Raw genomic sequence first — 16,916 nt, 5'->3', positions numbered from 1 at the left:
TTCATCGCTGCTGTACACTGACAAAAAGTGTGCATTAGGGGAGAAAACTAACTGAAGACTTTATGAGACCATCTGGGGATCAGGATATCTGTTAATGTTGGGGAAGGTTAAATGTTATTTTCCTCACTTATACCTCTATACTTAAACTATAATAGTGATTTAATCTGTAGCAGATTGATGACATTTCCATTTGCTGCTCCCATTGTCTGGTAGTTTGTCTTTCCTGGGTAGAGGAAAGACCTCACATTAATAACGGCGCATAATGTTAACATTTTTGGGTGACAATGTTTGATGATTCATTTCAGTCCTGGTTAATTTGGTAATGTGGTCACCGGGCGAACATCAGGTAGAGTTAAATTATTTCGCAAATACTCATTAAGCAGCTATTTGGTCAGAAATACCACAGAAGAACGGACTTGTCTTGTTTTGTACATGCATTCAAATTGTAGATTTGTTAGCTGCATAGTTCTGGTGATGGCAATGTTAACCTGTGGATTGTCTGTTGGTCAGCCAGTCAACGACTTCAGATCAGATTGAAATACCTCAGCAACTATCAACAAACTCGCACAAGTGTGGCATGAGAAAGGACCCATGGTGCAAGCTTTGTGGGGAGAGGGGCACCATGGCACACATCCTGTCCAGGTGTAAAACAGCACTCACCCAAGAAAGGTACAGGTGGCGCCACAACAAGGTGCTCCTGAAACTTGTGAACACCCTAGAGCATGAAAGAAAAAAGAAACGCTAACCACTTCGGAAAACAACATCAATCCAGTTTGTAAGGGAGGGGAAAAAGCCACCAACCACAGCAACAACAAGATCCAGAAAAGGCCCAATCATGGGAAATGAAGGTCGACCTGGGAGGAAGGCTGAAGTTCCCCCAGATTGTCCAGACCAACCTGAGGCCGGATATGGTACTGTGGTCGTAGGAGGCAAAAAAGATCATCCTCATAGAACCTACAGTCCCAGGAGTGTGAACAGGCCTTTGAAAGAAAGACCGCCAAATACCAAGACCTTCTGCATGACTGCAGGGGGAAAGGATGGCAGGCATGGCTGTTTCTAGTCGATGTAGGCTCTATGAATCCATGGTACTGTGGTCGGAAGAGGCAAAAAAGATCATCCTCATAGAACCTACAGTCCCATAGGAAGAGGGGTGTGAACAGGCCTGTAGAACCTGATAATGTAATAAATCCCCGATAATGTAATAACCCCGATAATGTGATAAAAATCTGCACTTGAGTCCATTGAAAATGTAATAAAACCTGATAATGTAATAACGTCCCAATAATGTAATAAAGTGCATTTCCCAACAATGTAATACACTTGTTTACCAATAATGTAATAAAGTATAACACCAAGCACCATTTAGATTTCAAGAAGCTGTTGAATGCATTCGTGTGTCATGGATACCTCGTTTGTGAAAAACGGATGAACGGGTCAAAAGTTAATAAACATTCAACTTTGACCTGTTGGTGGCGCTAGAGCTCTTGAGCTAGAGTTGCCTACACAGTATCACCACTTGAACCCAAGTAATGGGTGGTCTGCTGTAAAATTTTTACAATATTGGGGAATTATTACATTATCGGGACTTGGGAAATGAAGGCTAACATGATAATGTAATGATCTATGTCCCATTAATGTTATACTTTATTACATTATTGGTAAAAAAAAAAAAAAAGTCCATCCATCCAATTCTTCCGCTTATCCGGGGCCGGGTCGCGGGGGCAGCAGGCTAAGCAGGGCATTCCAGACGTCCCTCTCCCCAGCCACAACGTCCAGCTCCTCCTGGGGGACCCCAAGGCGTTCCCAGGCCAGCAGAGAGATATAATCCCTCCACCGTGTTCTGGGTCTTCCCCGGGGCCTCCTACCAGTTGGACGTGCCCGGAACACCTCTAACGGGAGGTGCCCGGGAGGCATCCTTACCAGATGCCCAAACCACCTCAGCTGACTCCTTTCGACGCGAAGGAGCAGCGACTCTACTCCGAGCTCCCTCCGGATGTCTGAGCTCCTCACCCTATCTCTAAGGCTGAGCCCAGCCACCCTACGGAGGAAGCTCATTCCAGCCGCTTGTATCCGCGATCTTGCTCTTTCGGTCACTACCCAAAGTTCATGACCATAGGTGAGGGTTGGAACGTAGATGGACCGGTAAATCGAGAGCTTTGCCTTCCGGCTCAGCTCCTTCTTCACCACGACGGTCCGGTACAACGCCCGCATCACTGCTGACGCTACACCAAACCGCCTGTCCATCTCACGCTCCGTTCTACCCTCACTCGTGAACAAGACCCCGAGATACTTGAACTCCTTCGCTTGAGGCAGTACCTCTCTCCCCACCCAGAGGGGGCAGTCCACCGTTTTCCGGCAACAAAACAAAAAAAAAGGGAAAAAAAAGTGTATTACATTATTGGGAAATGCACTTTATTACATTATCGGGAAGTTATTACATTATCAGGTTTTATTACATTTTTAAATGGACTCAGGTGCAGATTTTTATTACATTATCGGGATTATTACATTATCGGGAATTTATTACATTATCAGGTTCTACAAGGCCTTTGAAAGAAAGAGCGCCAAATACCAAGACCTTCTGCATGACTGCAAGGGGAAAGGATGGCAGGCATGGCTGTTTCTAGTCGATGTAGGCTGTAGGGGATTCTCTGCTCAGTCAGTGTGGAGAATGCTCATAGGCATTGGAATGACAGGGAAAGAGAGAAAGACAGCAGCTCACAGGATGGGGGAGGCAGCAGAAAGGGCCTGTTGCTGGTTATGGAGTAGTAGAGAGGAGTTAAACTGGAAGCCAGGAGGAGTTGATGGGCAGTGATTTGGCCACCACTCCGACCCACCATTGGGAAGGTGTTGCGGATAAGGGTCGAAACACCCAATGAACGATGGGTACCACCTGATGACATCAAGTCCAGCTGGCCAAGGCTACTTTCACTTCAGGTGAATGAAGGCGAAGCATTTTAGGATGTATTTGTAATCTAGACAGATTAACAAGACATTTTGTAAGGACAATTATGGTCTCTATAAGAGTGAAAGAACAGTTGACTGAGGGTTTTATCAATAAGATAATATTCTGGGGTTCAAGCCATCACTGACTGTAACTGGGGATTTCCACCGGACGCGTTACAGCAGCAGCACGTCTCCACATCGTTTTTGCTGCGTCTGTCAATTCACACCGGGCGCGTTACAGCAGCAGCACGTCAGTTTAGCGAGCCGGCCGTATACTCGCGAGATCACGCGATAATCCTGACCATACGGGAGACTGCAAGGTCCCGTGATAAACTCTAAACTCTATTTATACAGTCTATGGATAAACTGTGTGTATAAAGTAAACAACAACAACAAAAACCAACTTACTTTGCTTCTCTGAGGTGAAAGATATGTTGATCTGACCATCTATCCTTATAAAAACAATATGTTATATCATAAATGATTGTATGATGTTCCACTTCAACAATCAGTCTCTTGTCGTCCGTGTCTCCGATCCTCTGAGACCCTTTGATTGATTGATTGATGATCTGGTGCCCCGGTCATAACATAATGTTGATGTGAAGTAGTTTTAGGCTGCATGAACTGCGTATTGTGTTTTATTTTGAAAGGGGCGGAAGTGTTTTACGCTGATTCTGAGTCGGACTTCCTGTCTGGTGCGATCTGCTCTGTTGAGATTCACGCGATTTGGCAGCGTCTCGCGGAGAAATAGAAGTCCTACCTAATGCTCGCGTAGAGACGCTGACGTGACGCTGCTGTAACGTTACGCTACACGCCCGGTGGAAATGCTCTCTTTGATTAGAGTGTTACCTATTTGCAACGGCATACGCGACGCTGACGTGACGCTGCAGTAACGCGCCCGGTGGAAATCAGGCTTTAGAGGTTGAAAGCTGCAAAGGATCTGTCACCTACATTAATAGTAACTGGTAAAATGGTGGAAACACAATGCTACCATGTAGCATGTGTTCAGTGCACTATCGCTGATTTAGTTAATCCACAGATAACATGCAGATTTTTTTTCCCCACTGACCAACTGATTGGTTGTGTGTGTGTGAGCGTGATTGTGTGTGTGTGTGTGACCCCGAGCCATTTCCAGAACCAGGGGGCAACAGGCTATAGGATGCTGGGTAAACCCTGCCAGGCAGCAAAGCAAGACCTATGTGTGTGTGTGTGTGTTTTCTGTCCAATCGTAGTATAATGTAATCACTTATTTTTCACTGTGAATGTAGCTGCCTTGTGAGCAACATACAATGGCTATGAACAGAGAATTATTTTTTTTTTGTTTAAGCAAACTTATTCTGGACTTTAACTCGAGCATAAACAATAGTTTAAGTTGATCAGCTTCAACACTACAGCTAATCTATAATTAGCACACAAATACGATCATCCATTGTGTGTGTGTGTGTGTGTGTGTGTGTGTGTGTGTGTGTGTGTTTGTCGGTGTGTGTTGCTGCATATTTATGTGGCAAATAATCCAGATACATGTGCTCTGTTTCTAATTTATGTCAGACAGGACAGATCATCTGACAAAAAAAGATAATCTCACACAATGGCCCTCATTTATCAAACGAGCGTACGTCGTAAAGTGGGCGTAAGATGATTTCTACGCAAGCCTCGGCATTTATCTACTTGGACGTGAGCGGAGGGTACGATCAGATCTCACGTCTGCTCTCAGCTCGTGTACGCAAATTTGAGTCAGCATGAAGTCCACACGTCTGAGTTGGAGAATTGATCTTAGACTATTGTATCGGTGCCTGGAGCTGATAAAACTCTGTGGTGTTTTGATTTTTAATAGTGACAAAGCAAAACCTGTTTAGACTACATTATTTATCATTAAAACATAATCCAAAAATAAATACCTGCCATCGTGAAATTCTTTAAACAGAATACTAGCCGATGATATTAAAAGTTGTTGTCTTCTGCTGTTTACCGTTGTTATTATTATTATTATTATTATCCTGCTGGACACCGGAGCGTCAGCGTCTCCTCCACCACCGGTGCTGCCCGAATAGAAACATTTCCAATCAGCGTTGCCACACACTCCTCTGACTAGGACATTATTATTAGTAAATGTAAAGAGGTGAATAATATATCTCCATCATAATAATAGCAACATTCGGATATTATATAGATTATTAGGCTTTATATATCACGATGTATAAATTAATAACTCAAACCTCGCCGGGAGTTTAATAGTCCGCTACTCTGCTGACAGCAGCACTGATTTCCTTCCTTTTCACTTTTTATGCTGCCAAACAAAACCAGTTTGTTCTGTTGCAGCTGTTGGACGTCAGCGTTTCACTTTCTGCCTCTGAGAGATTCCTCTTCTTTTAGACTTAAAACTTACTTTAAAACATTGTTTACTTCCTTAAACCAAAAAGCTGTGAAAACTGAAAAGTCCGTGCTCCAAATGTAAAATATTCACTGAACTTGATTGAGTTTATAACTATAAGTACTTTTATTTCATAACTATTTCAGTACTTTTTATTTTCAAGGCGAGTCTTCTGAATCAGGTATATATTAGGGCGTGATATTTAAATGGCGCTCGTTTCGAGCCGCCACATTTATCAACAGCCAATCATTGTTACGCTGTGATTGGCGAGATACGATCGATTGATAAATCCCACGTGAACCCTGTCGTAAGACGAAATATACACTCAAATCTGCGGTCGTTTCTACGCTCGCTTGATAAATGAGGGCCAATGTGTTTCTTAGGTGCATACAGTACATTATATTGTGTTAGTACGGCCCTCCTGTCTGTTTTTCTCTTTTCATGATTTGTCTGTGTGTTGGCATGGGTGTGGTCTCCTTTCTTGGTTCTCCTCGCTCCTACTCATGTTCCACACCTGCCTTCACTTGGCTTAATACCTCAGCCGGTCTGCTCTCCTGCCTCTCATCAGCTCATCAGCTCTCATTATATCTACTCCGGCTCTTCAGCTGTTCTTTGCCAGATTGTAGCTTCAATCTCTGTGGTACCTTGGCCTCCAGGCAGACTCTGTTGTAATTCCTAGTGACTCTAATGCTGGGCTTACACCAAAAGATTTTCACAGCCCCAGATTAAAAAGTGAAACAGTTTTTAGCAAGTGTCCAAATTGGATATGGCTCTGTTCAGCCTTGGCCACATTATGGATTGATCTTACAGGTTGCCATAGTAACGGCGTCAGAGCGCCTGACATCGTCACGACATCAGATGTCATATAATTGCGACGGCGACAAGAACAACAACAACAAACATGATGGAGGCAGGTCACCTCAGTATATTGGCCTTATCACTGTCCAGTAGAGGTGCAGAACATCTCAGACGCACCAGGGGAGAAACCGGGCGGATGGACACCCCTGTCGGGCCTGTATGAGTCGGGCGCGGTTGCCGGTGAACACCTCGTCTCTGCGCTGCCCGTGCTACTATTTTGGCTGGCAGTCTGAATGTGGCCTAACATGTTTCTCCTTTCTCCTTGGTCCCAGGATCATCACTCCTGCCTGTCCTCCTGCCTTCTTGCCAGCAGTCTTCCAGCCTCCGAGCTCCCCCTGCTTGCCACGCTTTTCCCTAATTCCCCACCCACACTAGCCTCAGTCTTTACAATAAAAAACACTCAACTCACCATCCATGTCCCACGTTTGGGTCTCATCTGCATTCAGAACAAACTAATTAGTAACTTAGGTCTGTCACAGCATCATTTAACTTCATGGTCAATAAGATAAATTATAATAACTGAAATCCTGAGCATATCTTGCATTAGACATGAATGTTTTACGATGTGAACATGTTGTGATGATATTCCAAGGTTCATCTTTTATACTTTTTCAGGGTCGATTGCTTTCAGTTAAGTTTAGTGTGCTGGAAGTGAGCAGTGGATGGAAATTAGTCTTGTGAAATGTAGGTAAAGACATCGCAACATAGGTTGATCATGAATTCAATTCAAGACAATACTAGGATCTGTGCCCCAAGACAACACAGCTCTATAGGATACACAAATCCCTCCACCACCATAGGTTGATGATTCCTGGCACATTCACTGGTAGATCGCAGTGCAAACCAATGCTTAAAAATATATATTCAAACTGGCTTAAGAATCCCTTAGGAACTGGAAGAAGTAGAAAGTAAAATGGGCGGGTTACTTTGCTTAGTCTGGTACTACAATGACAAGGATTCAGATAAGCAGTGAATGGATAGATGGATGAGACAGCTTGTTGTAATTTTCATTATTTTTGAATAATAGATGTTATAAAGGCCTATTCATCTTCTCTGATTGCTATGGGTTTGTTTCATTCACTCCAGATGTGCACTGAGATGTGGGATAACTCACTGAATTTAGTTTAATTTCTTTTTTACCCACATTTAATCCCTTACCCGTTGACTGTCTGTGTTTTGATTAACTGTCTCTATTGATTCCCAAGTCACACTGACATGGCTAATGGCTCTTGGTACTCACAAGAATCCCATGAAGGGTTAAAATTCAGCTAATAGCCAAGGCCTGGGCTACAGAAATCAGACATGGTGATTTGCTAGCCACAAAACCAGACAAATCTTTTTTTTATTTGCTCTGGTAGATGCATCTGGTCCCACTCCTGCTCAGAAAGGTTTCCACTCACCCTGGCCCTGGATCAGCTGCTTATTTCATATGAGGTGGGTTTAATACAATATCTGTCATCCAGTACAATGCACCACACTTATGAAACTCAGATCAAACTGTCACACTAGGCAGTGCAGTTTAAATATGAATGGAGATTGTGTTACTGTGTTGGGTGTTTCCTGCCTCAAATGTTTTTATGAACACATTTTAGTGTGCTGTTTAGCTGTAATTTAGAAAAGTTTGTGACCAGATCATGTTTTTCCTGTTTGAAAACAAACCAAGGAATGCTTAGCAATGTGACACATTTTAGGGCATAGCATTTAGGGCTGATAAAGCCCCTTAGAAACCAAGAATGAACTGACAGTTGCAGACTAATATGTATTTGGGAATAAGTCTGGAAATGCCAGTGCAAGTGATTTGCAACAGAGGACAACAAAATAATCTAAAAGCTTTAGTTTATATGCTTAAATGAGGTTATGTCACTGTTTGATAAAGTTTAAAAATTGTACTAATAACTTGAGCTTTCAGTTCTTGAGGTCAAACTGTGTAATGTATAGCTTTCCTCGTTTTCCTGTGCTACATCCACTTCTAGGCCTGTCACGATAATTACCATATCGACTTATCATTCAATATGTAAAATGGACACAATATTTTTTTCTGGAATTGATATTTTGTCATTTAAATGCATGTTTGTTTACATAAGCCTAGACATTTTTGCCAGTCAAGCTTCTTTTTTCCCTCTCCTGTCAGTCAGTTAAAAGTGGACGCGTTGTGGTTGTAACTTTACGTTTTTCTTCTTTTTTTTTTATTTGTGTTTAAAGTAGTGATGTGCCAATGAAGCCTCATGAAGCATTTTCTCTATTTTCTGAGCTCACAGATGGTGCTCTTAGTTTAAAGAAAGCAGCTCAAGCAATCGTAATTAATTGTGCTTTTAGTCCTTTGTTGAACATAAAGCGCCATCTAGTGGGCTGAGAAAATAAAGAAAATGATTCATGAGGCTTCATTGGCACATCACTAGCCTAAAGTAATACTGCAAATGTTTGACAGGCAGTGTGAATTGTCCAAAATAACCCATATTTCCCAATCAGCAATTCCAGCTGTTTATATTTTATTTATAATATAAAATAATATAATTCAAGATATTTATGTCAGTGCATTTTTTTGTTAACAAAGCCTGAGAGTCTATTTTATTTGTTTTGATTGTAGTTTGTTTGTTTTATTTATCTAGGATAATTTAATATTCCACATTTCAATTAAAATGTTTAATATTCTTGAGATTTAAAAATCTAATAGCTGTTGAAATTGATGTTTTGGGTTATTATGCTCTAATACCATCATCAGTGGCATAAAATGGCTCTAAAACAACATCAAGGGTATCGTTTATCTTGATAGTTTCTGGGAAAAGATATCGTCCTAACAAATTTGTTATTGTGACAGGCCTACTCGCTTCTTATGGCTGGAAACAGGATTAAATACTGAGAGAGAACTGTTGAAATAACGGGCAGTTTTCCAAACAGTCATGGAAGGCAGAAACAGATAGCTGTGTTGTACTTGGTAGTCAGTAGTGGCCATAAACTTTCACTTCACATATGAATATATTACTACATGCCATAGTCTAGTAGAATAATAAATAAAGCCAGATGCCATACAGAGGCTGTGCTTTTGAAAGCAGGATTTGTTCGCCTGATCGATATTATGGGCACTTCAAATGATGTTCCTGTTCCATTCCGACAGATTTATAAAAGTATTTTATTGAAAGTGTCATTCAGAAACTTGTAAGTACTCTGCCGCTGAAATAATCACTCCACATTGATTTTCTTGTCTTTAACCATCAGCAGTGTGTAAAAACTGAATTCTTTCAGAAAATCTTTATGCAGTCGATTACACATCAGCGCTTTACCATTTTAGCAGTGTTTTATGCTTTTCTTCCACATGAATGCATCAGTGGCAGATTCAGGGGAGAGTCACTGTGCAGACTTATGTCTGCCGGCTATACACGACTTAAGTCGAAAGCAAAATGAAAATCAAGTTGGGTATACAGGTGACAGGCAGATTATCTGATGTAAGACACTATGGGGCAGCTAGTGGACAGGTTAGGGTTGGTGCGGTCTCCCTTTTTAAAGAGGGAGATGCACATACAAGCATACGTTTGGGTCAGTATGGATTCTTTTCTACTGCAATATAAATGCCCTATTTACATAGAAAGAATGATTTGGTGACTGGTAGTGATGGCCAGATGAAGCCCCATGAAGCCTTGAAGCTTTTCATCCAATTGGTTAAAAAAAAAAAAAAAAAAAAAAAAGTTTGTTTCTCGAGGCTTCATGTGCTCACAAGCCCTCCTGCTGGTCAAAACCTTTATTGTCATGTCAATCATTTGTGATAGCCTCTTGGCTGTCCGCAACAGTGTCAGCATGGGAAAAATCACTGCTAACAACAGTTTAATTTGATTTTCATGTGGTTAATTCATTCATTAATTTGTTCTGTTTTTGATTAATTTTCTGGTAATGGTAAAGTCTATTCATGTAAAAAAACAAAAACAAAACAAAAAACGTGTCAGTATGATTTCAGTCAGTGTTTGAAAGAATCCAAGAGGACATGAGATGTTTATGCTAAACCTGTTGCAGCGTTTTCCAAAGATTAGACAGTGATTGTGCGTATGAATACTGGGGTGATGATGTTGACTTCATTTTTTTTCTAAGAAACAATATTTTTGCCACTGTGCTTGGACTCAATTTTGTGGGGATCCATTGCACTTTATATATGTTCATATATCACGCCAACACTCAAACCATTACCTGAACCAGCGAGGCTTCAAACGTCATCAGTGACGTCACTCGCCCTTAAAGAAACAAGCCTTGATACGCACGTCATAAAAGACTTCCTGGATTCCTCAACACACGCTCCGAAGCCTCAGCACACTCTGTCCCATCACTAGTGACTGCAGCATCACAGTGTATGAACATGAGGAATGATTCCAAACAAGGACAGTCAGGTCATTTGGAGCCAGAAGGGAAATACTTACCTTTTTTTCCTGCTCCACCATACAAAGTGTCCTGCAGAGCGGAGGCTCAGTCTGGTTAAGTGGCCTCTCAGTCCAACTGAAAGTGTAGATATTGCAGCTCCTGAGGATCCAGGTCACTTAGGGGGCATTCACACCTGAGCTGTTTGGTCTGGTTGAAACAATCTCTGGGGCATTTAGTCAGATAGTCTATTTGTTTTTTGCTGGTGTGAACGCTCAAACTAACTCTGGTCCGCTAAAGTCCAATGTCCAATATACAAAGGACAGCATCAACAGCATGATATTTGTTTATAATGGTGCAACTTCACCACTGAATAGCACCACCAAGTTTATATAGCAACCTACGACTGGCTGACAAAACCACAGTGGGCCCTTGCTAGGTTGAATGAAAGAACAAGCAATTGTTTGTCCCTCACTGCATCAACCAATCAATGAAAAACACAAGGAAGTGACCAATGACCCCACAAGGTTGAAGTGCAGGGCCATGAGATCAGGCAGATCAGCAAGATTTGGCTGCAGGGTTGTGCAGCGATGGGGGAGTGTCAGTGAAATGGTCCATTTGTGTGACACCATGTAACAATAACCCCCCAATGTAGCACAATAAGATTTAATATATTACTGTATTGTTTTCTGTCCTGAGATTTCTAACCACACTTGAAGACAGCTTCATTCCTGTCCCAGCAGCCCCGACTGCTACAGACCAACAGCATCAGCCCCTCTCAAATGAATGGGCTTACTTGTGTTTTCACCTTACCGCCTGATCTGGTCTGAGAACAGCCATAGACACGCAAACTACTTGATCATATTTGTCAGGACTCAGATGGGGAATCAAAAGCAGATCCAATTTTTTGTTTGAATGAATTGGTTTCATTCAAAAAAAACAGGACTGTCCAGAAGCCAAAAACAAAGTCCAGGTGCAGGCAGGGTTCTTTAACAGTCAGGTAGGCAAAAACAGGACAGGAAAAGGACTTCAAAGAACAAGCTCACTCACTTGGAATCATGCAACATACAGTATACACTCTGTGACGATCTGACAAACTCAACTGAAAAGACAGGGTTTAAATACTCACATTGATTGGCACAAATGAGAGACAGGTGAACAGAGAAAATGGAGGGAAAAGAACAAAGGCAGGAAGTACCAAAGAAGGACATGGGCGTGGCCCCGGACACATGACTTAAACATAAACAAAGTTCAGAACTGTCAGACTTTACAGGTATAACACTAATTGTCCAAGTGGGAATCCTGACAATATTAGGCAACAAGATTACTTTATTAATGTGAGGAAAATATTGTGGTTAGTTTATTTAATACGAGATTTATAGCTGTTTTATACGGAAGCCGATAACGGCCATGTAGTTTTTTTTTATTTTTATGCACCGTTATCTCGTAATAACGACTTATTATTGCATTATTTCGATATAACAAAGATCATTTTCTCATCATAACAAATTAAATAAACTTAGGTTTGAGGCTTAATTAGGCTGTTTAGGGAAGTGCCTGATGCACGATACAACGGGAAGCAAAATGCAGCAAAAATTGAGCAAAATGCAGCATATATAAACTGTTTTACCTTATTTGTTAACTACAAATGTCTATAAAACATAATGGTACTGTGCATAGGTGCTGACTTGGGTTAAACAGTGTAGATATAAGGTCTGATGGAATCATATTGTGAAGAGACTGCGTCTTCCACATGGTTACTTAATATTCAGGTGACCGTGATCATGGTGTCTGCAGGCAGCGTAAACCAAAAGTTTATTTAATTCCTTATCATGAGAAAACGATCTTTGATATATCGAGATAACGAAATAATAAGCAATTATCACAAGGTAACGGTGCATAAAAATAAAAAAAATACATGACCGTTCTCGTCTTCCGTAGGTATAGATAGCAACCAGTAACTCTTTGAGCTTAAACATGTGAGTATTAGAGACAGACTATCCATTAACCTTTCCTGTGTAAAACATGCTTTTCATCAGGCTGTGTCGCTGTAAGTTTCTCTGTCTTAATGTCTGTTTCCTTGCAACAGTATTTCCCCACCTTCAAGTTGCCTCCTTGCTTATTCCCCTCTTTTCCATCTCTCATTATACTCTATCTGGACAGCTGTCAGAACACCAGCAGGCTTATTGTCTTGATATGAGATTCACTATGTCAGCCTTGGGCATCCCCACACCCCCCACTTGCTCTCTCTTCTTCTATCAGGTAATAGATGTATTGATCACTGGCCACCTCTGTTGCTGGGCGACATAGAGACTAGTGGTGATTAAGTGGTCAATCTGCATTATTGGCATCCTTTCCTCATGTGTATCAAATCCTGTATGTGTGTGGTCATAAGGATGCAGGTGTATTTTTATATTTCTGTGTTGTGTTCATAAATCAGTATGCACACATCAAAGATACATTTTTTATTATTATATTACTCTTCAAAAGTGAGGACATTTTAAGCCACACTGATGGCGCTCTGATTGATCACATTGCAACTGAAATTGGGTGATATCCATTCTCTATAATGAGAATCGGATGCTTACCTCAGCTTTAAACGTCCGGACCAATTTGCGGAGGTGGAAATGAGAGTTGTTTGCATCAGCCTTGAGGCACTGTGTCCACTGGGGACCTCTTAACAACGTTGGCTTATTTCTTCTCCTTGTTTACCGTGGAAAGGACACACTGATGACAGCTCTGAGGGCTGAGTGTGTGCTCAGAGCTCTGGGCCTCCAAGGTTTAAGGGAAAAAAATCATCTTGAACAAAGGAGTTGCTGCTTCAAAGACGTTTTCAGTACTTGGCATGGGAACAGCAGGGGCAATGACAAGTGTTTCCTCAGTGGCTGCTGCATACTGAGAAGTAAAATGCTTTGCAGATACAGGCCCTCAATGTAGAATGCATTTTAAAACACAAACTGCAGTGCATACTGTCCTTTTTGGGTACAAACACTGCCTTTACTGCAAATGATAAGCCCTAAATCATTTACAAATACAACTTTTCTAAACAGTATTTAAAGAGCAGGCACAGCTAGTGTTGGGACAACGAAGCTTCTTGAAGCATTTGCTTTATTTACAGAGCCAAAGAGATGGCGTTCTTGGTTCAACAAAGGGCTGAAAACAAACTCAATTACCATTGCTGAAGCCTCTTTTTTTTAAGCCAAGACCGCCATCTAGTGGGGTCAAAAAAATGAAGCAAATGCTTCATGAAGCTTTGCTGTGCTTTCATTTGGCTATTTTGTTGGTTTTGTCAGCCTGTATAAAGAAAGATAAGATAAGATAAGACTTAAAAAGTCTTCACCATGCCATGTTGGTAACATTGTTTTCAGCACAACCTCCCCTATATGACCTGATTTTTTTTTTTTTTCATTTTGACTTACTGGATCAACATTTTCAACACACAAAAACACACCAAAAACACACAAAATGAATAATGCAAAAATACACATAAAAAACACTTTTAAAAAACCCACATGAAAACAGACTTAAAGCACAAAAACACACCGAAAACACATACATTTTTTTTCACAAAAAACACCCAAAAAATTACAAAAAACACAAAAAAACACACAAAAAATGACGAAAAACACATAAAAAACACACAAAAATTGACGAAAAACACATAAAACACACACAAAAATTTACAAATATCACACCAAAAACATTAAAGACAAGATATTGCATTAAAAATGCTGAATGCAAACTGAAAAGCCTCTGCAAAAACTTACACTTGGTCAAGGTGTTTTTTTTACCTTTGCTGAAAAAGGGTTGATGCACTAAATTGGAAATGGAAACTTCTGAAAAAGCTGACAGCAGGCTCGATGCTGCTTCGTTTTTACGTTGCAACGTCATGAAGAAGTCTTCTCCCGGTGCTTTCGTGAACTCCAGAGGGTTAAAACACTTTACTTTCAGACAGTTAGTAGCAGTGGCAAAGAGAGGGAGTGCAGCCAGTTGCTGCCATCAGAACTGATAATTCAATCTTTCAGCTTCTGATGGGGACTCTAAGTCTCTGCATAACAGGCACAGAGGCTGCAATCTTTTGCTTTTGGCAGTCACTTAAGCATACACTGTGTCTGCGTCTATGTGAGAAAGTTACTGTCAACATTTAAGGCTGTGCATGTTCATAATTATCATGGGATGCAGTCTAGGTCTGGTATCTTTAATTAAGAAACACATACCATTGCCAGTCCCCTGTGCATTGGCAATTTAATTGTTTCTTGGCAGAGAGATTTGAAGAAATGTTGCAAGTGTGATTCTTTTTTTCTTTTTCAAGTATTGATATTGTGTTTTTGTATATAGGGGGTGCATTCATGTATGCGTGCATGTGTGCAGTTCTCTCCCAACACAGAAATCAGGACTGTGGGTAAATAAAAGGATAAAAGCCATGCATAACTTTGAAAAATACCAATTCAACCCGGCAAGTTTGATTGATCATTCAATCCAAATAGTGTAGTCAAGTTTTTTTGTTGACAGTTTTTTCTAAGCAAGGGGTCATCTTCATATCTAGCTTAAGTTTCCCCTTTCAGCTGCATGGCCCCTAAGAGCAGCTTCCTGATGTGCTAAGAGCTATACAGAAACCCATAGGTTTCATGAGACACCGTTTTTTTTTTCAGTTTTGTAAAGCGGTTTTGATTTTGAGAAGCGGATGGGACATGTCCCCCCGTCCCCATTGGAAATTGGCATTACCACTGTTGGGAGTTTGTGAAGGACAATGTCACCAACACACACACACACACACACACACACACACACATATATACAGACACACACTGACACACTAACGCCTGTGTAGATTACTGGAGTGGAGATATGCTTTACATTCACATAGAGTGACAGAATGTTGCTTTTAATGTTTCATTGTGTCAAGGGAGAACCACGTCTGCTGCCTCCTCCAATCATGATGCACACATATATGCATAAGTATGCATGGTATGCACACACAATACTTTATACCCCCAATCCACCCCTATCTCCAAACACAACATACACACACACACACACACACACACACACACACACACTGTCAGCACAGACATTAAAGTGTTTTGACTGGCTGGAAGCCGAGGCTATACTCTGCCCTCAAACAGCCTGACAAATATCTACCCCGACACTGCAAACAACACAAAGACAAGGAAAAGCTGGGTCTATCTCTGTCAGCTCGGTCAGGTTTGATATCTACTGTAGATGGAACTTATTGAAAAGCAGATGTGAAATGTTGATTAAATTTGCATCTTGCACATTAAAAGTAGATTAGAGCAGCTTTCTTTCAGCTTTTCTTTGTTTAAAAAAAACTGCTTAAGTAATGATAATCGAGTGTGCTTGCAGCCCCACCAGCAACAGTCTCACCAGGCTGGAGTAATACTTGGAATGTCAGCTGGTACTAGCTGGTCTATAGTATCCACTTATGAAGGGACAACGAAGCTTCGTGAACGATTTTCTTTGTCTTTTGAACCCACTAGATGGCGCCTTGGCTTAAAAAAGACTCTACCAATGGTAATTAAGTGTGTTTTCAGCCCATTGATGAACAAAGAGTGCCATCTAGTGGGCTCAGAAAATAAAGCAAATGGTTCATGAAGCTTCATTGCCCCTTCATTAGTATCCAGCCTTTCACTGTCTATGTTAACAAGGGTTCGGACTAGTGATGTGCCAATGAAGCCTCATGAAGCATTTTCTTTATTTTCTGAGCCCACTAGATGGTGCTCTTGGTTTAAAGAAAAAGGTTCAAGCAATAGTAATTATTTGCGCTTTCAGTCGTTTGTTGAACATAGAGCGCCATCTAGTGGGCTCAGAAAATAAAGAAAATGCTTCATGAGGCTTCATTGGCACATCATTAGCTAGGACCCTAACTCAACATACATTGACCGACAGGCACAGTATAACCCAGACAGGCTACAAGGTCCTTGTGTAGGTGTCCTATATATTTTTGTGTATTTATATACACACACTTTGTTCCCATAGAAAATGATGACAGATGATGACTTTTTGTTTCTGTGACAAACTTCCCTCTAGTAATAATGATAGAAATCTAATAAATAACTACATAAGCAAGGTTAATGCAATAATGTACTACCAGGGGAACAACCACTATTCCTGTTGCAGGTTTTACTCCACAGTTGGAGCTTTAAGAACATCTTAGAATATTTTGACCGATTGTTGCCTTTTTTAAAAAAAAAAAAAAAGGTTACCACGTGGTACAAGCTGTTTTGATTGAGGTTCCCTTGACATGTTTTCTCTCTTGCTTTCATATGTTGACTGCTGACAGGCTGTATTTTCTGTTGGGAGGCACCGAGCGACATATCAGCAAGCAGCTCAAACTCTATTGGCAGGTGAATAGGACAGATGGGCGCTCAGCGGATGAGTG

The sequence above is a fragment of the Centropristis striata genome, chromosome 9 (genome assembly GCF_030273125.1).
Source record: "Centropristis striata isolate RG_2023a ecotype Rhode Island chromosome 9, C.striata_1.0, whole genome shotgun sequence".
Classification (NCBI taxonomy): Eukaryota; Metazoa; Chordata; class Actinopteri; order Perciformes; family Serranidae; genus Centropristis; species Centropristis striata.
The sequence above is the reverse complement of the archived record's forward strand: the minus strand, read 5'-3'. Positions refer to the sequence as shown.